The 9,927-nt window shown below is 41.8% G+C and overlaps 1 pseudogene; it reads right to left on the bottom strand.

Moving 5' to 3' along the window:
* Positions 1-2,974: 2,974 nt before the first annotated feature.
* Positions 2,975-3,153, bottom strand: LOC120978308 (annotated as a pseudogene).
* Between the last annotated feature and the right edge of the window lie 6,774 nt (positions 3,154-9,927).

Genomic DNA, 9,927 nt, shown 5'->3' with positions numbered 1-9,927 from the left:
CCCCAGGGGCTATTCCACATCGCGGATACGACAGTGTCACACCGTCTTGGGGTTGACTTGCCTGAAAGCAGAGAATCACACCGGACCAGCACTCCTGTCCACCCTGAACGCACAGGTGGATCAGTGGCTGACTCCGCACCAACTGGAGATCGGCAAAGTGGTGTGTGACAACGGAAGCAATTTGTTGGCGGCATTGAATTTGGGCAAGTTGACACATGTGCCGTGCATGGCACATGTGTTGAATCTCATCATACAACGCTTTGTGCATAAGTACCCAGGCTTACAGGACGTCATCAAGCAGGCCAGGAAGGTGTATGGCCATTTCAGGCGTTCCTACATGACCATGGCGCACTTTTCAGATATCCAGCGGCGAAACAACATGTCAGTGAGGCGCTTGATTTGCGACAGCCCGACACGTTGGAATTCAACACTCCTAATGTTTGACTGCCTGCTCCAACAAGAAAAAGCCGTCAACGAGTATTTGTATGACCGGGGTGCTAGGACAGCCTCTGCGGAGCTGGGAATTTTTTTGCCACGTTACTGGATGCTAATGCGCAATGCCTGTAGGCTCATGCATCCTTTTGAGGCCTAGTCAGTGGCACCGAAGGCACCATCAGCGACCTCATCCCATTTGTTTTCTTCCTGGAGCGTGCCCTGCGAAGAGTGCTGGATCAGGCCGTAGATGAGCGTGAAGAGGAAGAGGAAGAGTTGTGGTCACCATCACCACCAGAAACAGCCTTATCAGCATTGCTTGCTGGACCTGCGGCAACGCTGGAAGAGGAGTGTGAGGAAGAGGAGTCAGAGGAGGAATGTGGCTTTGAGGAGGAGGAGGAAGACCAACCACAGCAGGCATCCCAGGGTGCTCGTTGTCACCTATCTGGTACCCGTGGTGTTGTACGTGGCTAGGGGGAAGAACAGACTTTCAGTGAGATCACTGAGGACGAGGAACGGGACATGAGTAGCTCGGCATCCAACCTTGTGCAAATGGGGTCTTTCGTGCTGTCGTGCCGGCAAGGACAGGATGCTTTACAGACGTGATGTTGATGGATGACATGCAGAGCTTTTTAAGTCCTACGCATCACCACAGCCCTTTGGGGTCCGCCCTCAGAGAACGACTCGACCGACAGGTAGCAGACTACCTCACCTTTACTGCAGATATCGACACTCTGAGGAGCGATGAACCCCTTGACTACTGGGTGTGCAGGTTTGACCTGTGGCCTGAGCTATCCCAATTTGCGATAGAACTTCTGGCCTGCCCCGCTTTAAGTGTCCTGTCAGAAAGGACCTTCAGTGCAGCAGGAGGTATTGTCACTGAGAAGAGAAGTCGCCTAGGTCAAAAAAGTCTAGATTACCTCACCTTTATTAAGATGAATGAGGCATGGATCCCGAAGGGACTGACAGTGGGCGATACATTTGACTAATAAAGGCCTGGTGATGAGATGAGCTGCCTTGGGCTAAAAATGGTCCACACGCTGCTGTATTTTATCTTTGCATGCCGGATGACTTGCGTGACTTATCTGCCACCAACTAGGGTTCAAGCCAAAATGTTTTAGTGCACTTTCTGCCTGGAAAACATACATTTTTCTGGCCTCTGGTGCTGCACTGTGGCTGCAAAAATAAAACAAAAAAAAAGACACATACATGTGTCAATTTGCCTTCGTGATCGTTACCTTGTTGTGGTGAAGGGGCTTGCGTATCACAATGAAGCGACCACCTCTATGAGTGTGTTGGCAATGTTGGCACACCCCAGATGATAAAGTCGTTGCTTCATTGTGAACAGACCAAAAGCGATCGGCTGGATAATTTTGCTTAGAAAAAACATTAATTTTCTTTGTGATCATCTAAGGTGATCATTAAAGCCTCCTAGGCCAACAATGGGCCCACACTGCAGAATCATTGTTTTCTGGGTCACTTAACTGTCACTGAACTACCTCAGCACGACCATAGGCTTTGAAAAACCCCCATCGCCTGCAATCTCCCAAACGTGCGCACGAGCACAGTCATCACTACACCAAGATTGACGCATAGAGGAATAAAATTTATGTCATGAGTGTGTCAACTATTGACAACTCTTTGCGGTTGTCTAAAATCTATTCCATACATGTCCCCTGTAAGGGGACGTAACAGGGATTAAACAATCTTTTTCCATCTCCCGGTTCCTAAAATCAATTTCATACACCGGCCCCTGATAGGGGACGTAACAGGGATTAAACTGATAGGAATAGTACTACTTAACACACCACTCATATCTGGTGGCACAGTACATTACACGGCGCACGCGCAGTGCCCCAAATTGGAAGTAGGAGGACTGACCAAGCATCTTTTTCCATCTCCCGGTTCCTAAAATCTATTCCATACACCGACCCCTGATAGGGGACGTAACAGGGATTAAACTTATAGGAATAGTACTACTTAAACACACCACTCATATTGGAATTGCACAGTACATTACACGGCGCACGCGCAGTGCCCCAAATTGGAAGCAAGAGGACCGACCAAGCATCATTTTCCTTCTCCCGGTTCCTAAAATCTATTCCATACACGTCCCCTGATAGGGGACGTAACAGGGATTAAACTGATAGGAATAGTACTACTTAAAGAGGACCTTTCACTAGTTTAAAAACTAAAAACTAACTATATCAGTGGGCAGAGCGGCGCCCAGGGGTCCCCCTGCACTTACTAGTATGTCTGGGCGCCGCTCCGTTCGCCCGGTATAGGCTCCAGTATCTGCAGCTCCCTCTGTTGTACTGGGCGGAGTTTTTGTGTTAGGGTTGTCCCTTGCTGCAGCGCTGGCCAATCGAGGCGCACAGCTCATAGCCTGGGACTCCCAGTCTATGAGCTGTGCGCCAAGATGCCCAGACATACTAGTAAGTGCAGGGGGACCCCTGAACGCCGCTTTGCCCACTGATATAGTTAGTTTTTAGTTTTTAAACTAGTGAAAGGTCCTCTTTAAACACACCACTCATATCTGGTGGCACAGTACATTGCAAGGCGTACGCGCAGTGCCCCAATATGGAAGTAAGAGGACCGACCAAGCATCTTTTTCCATCTCCCGGTTCCTAAAATCTATTCCATACACTGGCCCCTGATAGGGGACAAAACAGAGATTAAGCTGTTAAGAACAGATTTTTTTTAATTAAAAAAAAAAGAGGACAGCCTCTGCGGAGCTGGGTATTTTTTGGCCGCGTTACTGAACACTCATGCACAATGGCTGTAGGCTCATGCGTCCTTTTGCGGAGGTGACAAACCTGGTCAGTCAAACCCAAGGCAACATCATCGACCTCATCCCATATGCGTTTTTTCTGGAGCGTGCCCTGCGAAGAGTGCTGGATCAGGCCGTAGATGAGCATGAAGAGGAAGAGTTGTGGTCACCATCACCACCAGAAGCAGCCTTGTCGTCATCGATTGCTGGACCTGCGGCAACGCAGAGAGAGGAGTCTGAAGAAGAGGAGTCAGAGGAGGAAGGTGGCTTTGAGGAGGTGGAAGACCAACCACAGCAGGCGTCCCAGGGGGCTTGTTGTCACCTTTCGGGGACCCTTGGTATTGTACGTGGCTGGGTGGAGGAAGAGACCTTCAATGACGTCAGTGAGGACAAGGAACAGGACATGACTAGCTTGGTATCCAACCTTGTGCAAATGGGGAGTTTGCGGTTGTGCAAATGGACTGTTTGCGGTTGTTTGCGGTTGTTTGCGGTGCATTAAACGGGGAGTTTGGTCTGTCAGAGTTTGGTCTGTCACTGTGAAGCGGGCGTAACCCTTACACTACCTGATCGATACAACATCATACCTGATGTTTTAAAGCACGTTATTCCAAACAATTTAGGAATGTTAGGTGATTTATGCCCTTTATGGATTAAAACCCGACCCGTCAACTACGTAATTTTCCATGGCAGTTTTGCCATGGATCCCCCTCCGGCATGCCACAGTCCAGGTGTTAGTCCCCTTGAAACAAATTTTCCATCACTATTGTGGCCAGAAAGAGTCCCTGTGGGTTTTAAAATTCGCCTGCCTATTGAAGTCTATGGCGGTTCGCCCGTTTGTGAAAATCCGCGTTCGCCGTTCGCGAACGGAAAATTTTATGTTCGCGACATCTGTATTGCAGATATGGATAGCTAACGGTTTGAGTGCCAGTGTAAACAGTAGAGGGGACATCCCTGCCATGTGCCCCAATGGATAGGAAACAATTCAGAGCAGAAGCCCTTATAGAGGACAAATATCTGACATATGTCAACATATAGAACACAAAGCCATGTGGGGAATTCTGAGTGAAATCCCCAAGTGTATAGCACAGAGAATAAGTAGGGCCAAGCAAAGGTATCAAAATCCTTGTGTATATCCAGGGAGAGAAACATGGCTGGTATGTTCCAAGTATTGCAAGCGTGGATAAGATGAGTCATGCGCCTAATGTTGTCTGGGGCTTGACTACTTGGTCTTTGTCTATCAGGGAAGAGACAGCGGTATTAAGGTATGTAGCTAGGATTTTGATGAGAAGTTTTATATTACTGTTCATTTGCAAAATACGGTGATAATTACTAGGTACTAAAGCTAGAACCAGCCCTGTACCTCACATTGATCCAGAGATCTGCTAGATTTATATTAAGACAGAAATATAGAAAAAATGACTGGGCACACCTAGGATATTTAGTAGCTGGTGTTTATTGTTACTCAAATGTAAAATATGGATCCAATAGGGGGATGTACAACATATAATTTAATGGTGTGTACTTAAATGGTTAAAACGTTACCTATAGATAAAACAATATTCAAGGCAGATATTCTGTGTATTCTGCGGCCGAGGTGCTGCTGAATTGGTTACCCAATAGTGGTGTTGTGATCCAACAGCCTCATCTCAGACGCATTATAAACAGAAATGCTGAATGGGTAAAATGTGGCAATAAATAGATAATATAACACAATGTTAATAAAACTTATTGGGTGATAAAGGAATTACAAAGTAAAAAATGTATAAACACCGGATGATGTAAAAAGTTGTCCTCAAGAAATCCGAATATAGTCAAGTCCCACTAATATTGGTAGCCAATTTGGAGTAAAAGATAATATTGTACAGTAAATTGGCGGTAATCAGATGCAGTGATACTTTGCTCCGTCACTGACTCAGCGGCGTCCCGCTTTCAGTCAGAAAAGGAATCCAGCGATAGGTAATAGTTAGTGAAGGAACGCTCTTACCAAGGTTGGAGGGATCTCACAGGTCAGAGAAACCTCTGCCGTCTGTCGAAACTTTTACTCCCGATTTTCTTGTTGCGGTCAGGTGAAGAACCCGTAGTGAGTAGTATGGATCACCTGTTAGCAGTTGGATTTTCTGCACGAGGTCCCGCTTGTTGAAATCTGGATGAGATGTCCCAGCTTTTCGGGCAAAAGTTTCAGACCGGCTTTGTTTCGTAAGGCGGCTCAGAGTTGTTCCTTAATAAGTTCAATGCGGTGCACTCGCATAGAGTTGGGGGGTCAGACCAGACGCGTTTCGGGGCTAGAGTATCCCCTTCCTCAGTGGCTTATCTGACCTCCCCAAAAGACCCTTCTTTTATACTCAGCAAAGGAGTCAAGACCCGGTTCGGATTTTGGTTCCGGAAGTCCTGTGAAGGGCGTTATCCAATCAGGAAAAATTTCCATTATCACTGTGGTATAGCGGATTTTCGTATTCTATTTCTTTAACATTGGTATGTGTCCACATATATAAACTCATTATAACTTGTGAGATTGTTATGTTAGGTGAATGGCAATAACTTTATGTGTCGTTGCGATTCCCCTGTGTTTTTGTAAAACGCCCGAACACTAGCATAGTGACCATTGTAAACATAAATAGATAATACATCATATATGAACAACATTTTAGAAGTGGTGTCAACATTTGTATATGTGTTCAGTCAATCAATTTAGTAAAGAATAATACAAGACAAAAAAGTTAAAAAACGAAAATAAAGAATTCCTAGTCAAATACATGTTAGGGGAACATGTGTACTACGAGGCTATCAGTATATATATTGGTATGGTAAACAGATTATATATCTATATACCTATAGCCTCTATGTATAAATATTTAATATCACTTATTAATTCATTAATTTATGTGAAGTCTTCTCTAAAGTTTCAAAAAGTGAACAATCTATGTATTTGATGATGGCCAGAAATTTGCATAAAGTAATAAAAACATGTATAAATATTTGGTTCATTTTCACAATATATTTTTGAAAAATGTTTTTGTTCATTCTCAAAGTATGTTTTTATATATAAAACCATCAATGTGTATTTCTAGAAAGCAAAAATATGGATCATAAATATAATGAAAAATAAAAAATGTTAAAAGTATATATCTATTATTTATAAAATTCAATGATGATCCCATAAATTCCCACAAAAATAGTAAAAGTTCATAAATATTCATAAAAAAGATAAATATATAACAAATATTTTTGATTGTTTTTTATAAAATATTTTTAATTCTCTATAAAAAAAAAAAAAAAAAAAAAAAAAATTTAAAATTTTTTTTTCCCAAAAAGAACTTATGCTGTATAGAAAATTCGATTGAATGCCATGCTCAGTCAGTCGATGTTGTAAGATAAGGGACTGCCGTCGAGGGGGAGCCAGCCGGGGCAGAAAGCTACTCGGCATAGCTCACCCTCAAAGGCAGGCCCCAACCCATATTTATAAAAAGCCAAAAATTTCATACTCTGCATTTAAACCATCAGGGATCATAGTTTCCATCTCAAAGATTCTCTGTGTCTCTAATCTTGACATTTTGCTGATGTGGTTCCCTTTTCTCCAGCTTTTTGGTACCTTATCTATTGCTGCAAATTTTAGATTGGATGGGTCTTTTGGGGAGGTCAGATAAGCCACTGAGGAAGGGGATACTCTAGCCCCGAAACGCGTCTGGTCTGACCCCCCAACTCTATGCGAGTGCACCGCATTGAACTTATTAAGGAACAACTCTGAGCCGCCTTACGAAACAAAGCCGGTCTGAAACTTTTGCCCGAAAAGCTGGGACATCTCATCCAGATTTCAACAAGCGGGACCTCGTGCAGAAAATCCAACTGCTAACAGGTGATCCATACTACTCACTACGGGTTCTTCACCTGACCGCAACAAGAAAATCGGGAGTAAAAGTTCCGACAGACGGCAGAGGTTTCTCTGACCTGTGAGATCCCTCCAACCTTGGTAAGAGCGTTCCTTCACTAACTATTACCTATCGCTGGATTCCTTTTCTGACTGAAAGCGGGACGCCGCTGAGTCAGTGACGGAGCAAAGTATCACTGCATCTGATTACCGCCAATTTACTGTACAATATTATCTTTTACTCCAAATTGGCTACCAATATTAGTGGGACTTGACTATATTCGGATTTCTTGAGGACAACTTTTTACATCATCCGGTGTTTATACATTTTTTACTTTGTAATTCCTTTATCACCCAATAAGTTTTATTAACATTGTGTTATATTATCTATTTATTGCCACATTTTACCCATTCAGCATTTCTGTTTATAATGCGTCTGAGATGAGGCTGTTGGATCACAACACCACTATTGGGTAACCAATTCAGCAGCACCTCGGCCGCAGAATACACAGAATATCTGCCTTGAATATTGTTTTATCTATAGGTAACGTTTTAACCATTTAAGTACACACCATTAAATTATATGTTGTACATCCCCCTATTGGATCCATATTTTACATTTGAGTAACAATAAACACCAGCTACTAAATATCCTAGGTGTGCCCAGTCATTTTTTCTATATTTCTGTCTTCCTTAGCAGCGGGGTGACGCTGCAAGACTGTGAGCACCCTGGTTGGCGGTTCAACCATCCTGTGCATCCAACTAATATATTACAATTAGATTTATATTAAGCTGACAGCTCAAGGGGAGCGTCTAATCTTCTGCCGTTCAGGGGCGTGTCCATTCTGCTGCAGGTCTCACCCTATCACAGCTCAGCAGGCATTGAAAAATGAAACTAAGCATCTGTGACCTTCTCAGTGAGACGGACAAAGTAAGGAAAAAACAAACAGCAGGTGGCACTATACAGACATATTTTATTGAATAACTCAGTGGCTATGCTAAATTGTTAATGACATGCAATTACAAAAGTATTCAGATCCAGGTGCTGGTTTGAAAACTGTAGAATATTTTTCATAGGGCAACCCCTTTAATTATTAACCCCTTAAGGACTCAGCCCTATTTCACCTTAGGACATGGCCATTTTTTGCAAATCTGACCAGTCTCACTTTAAGTGCTGATAACTTTAAAACGCTTTGACTTATCCAGGCCATTCTAAGATTGTTTTTTCGTCACATATTGTACTTCATGACACTGGTAAAATGAAGTAAAAAATTAACCAAAAATTTGCAAAGAATTTCAAATTTCCAAGTTTCAATTGCTCTACTTCTATAATACATAGTAATACCTCCAAAAATAGTTATTACTTTACATTCCCCAAATGTCTAATTCATGTTTGGATCATTTTGAGAATGATATTTTATTTTTTGGGGATGTTACAAGGCTTAGAAGTTTAGAAGCAAATCTTGAAATTTTTCAGAAATTTTCCAAAACCCAATTTTTAGGGACCAGTTCAGGTCTGAAGTCACTTTGCGAGGCTTACATAATAGAAACCACCCAAAAATGAACACCCTTTAGGTGTTCCACAAGAATTAATGGAAAATAGAGATACAATTTAAAAATTTCACTTTTTTGGCAGATTTTCCATTTTAATAATTTTTTTCCAGTTACAAAGCAAGGGTTAACAGCCAAACCAAACTCAATATTTATGGCCCTGATTCTGTAGTTTACAGAAACACCCCATATGTGGTCGTAAACCGCTGTACGGGCACACGGCAGGGCGCAGAAGGAAAGGAATGCCATACGGTTTTTGGAAGGCAGGTTTTGTTGGACTGCGGCGATACCTAATATGTATACTTTTTTTTTATTTATGTAAGTTTTGCACAATGATTTCTTTTTTGAAACCAAAAAAATCATGTTTTAGTGTTTCCATAGTCTGAGAGCCATAATTTTTTCAGTTTTTGGGCGATTACCTTGGGTAGGGTAGGATTTTTGCGGGATGAGATGACGGTTTAATTGGCACTATTTTGGGGTGCGTGTGACTTTTTGATTGCTTGCTATTACTCTTTTTATGATGTAAGGTGACAAAAAATGGCTTTTTTTACACCGTTTTTATTTATATTTTTTTTATGGTATTCACCTGAGGGGTTAGGTCATGTGATATTTTTATAGAGAAAGTTATTACAGACGCTGCGATACCTAATATGTATACTTTTTTTTATTTATGTAAGTTTTACACAATGATTTCATTTTTGAAGCAAAAAAAATCCTGTTTTAGTGTTTCCATAGTCTGAGAGCCATAATTTTTTCAGTTTTTAGGCGATTACCTTGGGTAGGGTATGATTTTTGCGGGATGAGATGACGGTTTTATTGGCACTATTTTGGGGTGCGTGTGACGTTTTGATCGCTTGCTATTACACTTTTTGTGATGTAAGGTGACAATTTTTTTTTATTTAGCACAGTTTTTATTTTACATTTTTTACGGTGTTCATCTGAGGGGTTAGGTCATGTGATATTTTTTATAGAGCCGATCGATACGGACGCGGCGATACCTAATATGTATACTTTTTTTTATTTATGTAAGTTTTACACAATAATATCATTTTTGAAACAAAATAAAATCATGTTTTAGTGTCTCCATCTTCTGAGAGCCATAGTTTTTTCAGTTTTTGGGCGATTATCTTAGGTAGGGTCTCATTTTTTGCGGGATGAGATGACGGTTTGAATGGCACTATTTTTGGGGTGCATATGACTTTTTGATCGCTTTCTATTACACTTTTTGTGATGTAAGGTGACAAAAAATTGTTTATTTTTTATTTATGTAAGTTTTACACAATAACAGCCTTTTTATAACAAAAAAAAA

The sequence above is a fragment of the Bufo bufo genome, chromosome 8 (assembly GCF_905171765.1).
Source record: "Bufo bufo chromosome 8, aBufBuf1.1, whole genome shotgun sequence".
NCBI lineage: Eukaryota > Metazoa > Chordata > Amphibia > Anura > Bufonidae > Bufo > Bufo bufo.
This window is presented reverse-complemented; position numbering and strand designations above follow the sequence as displayed.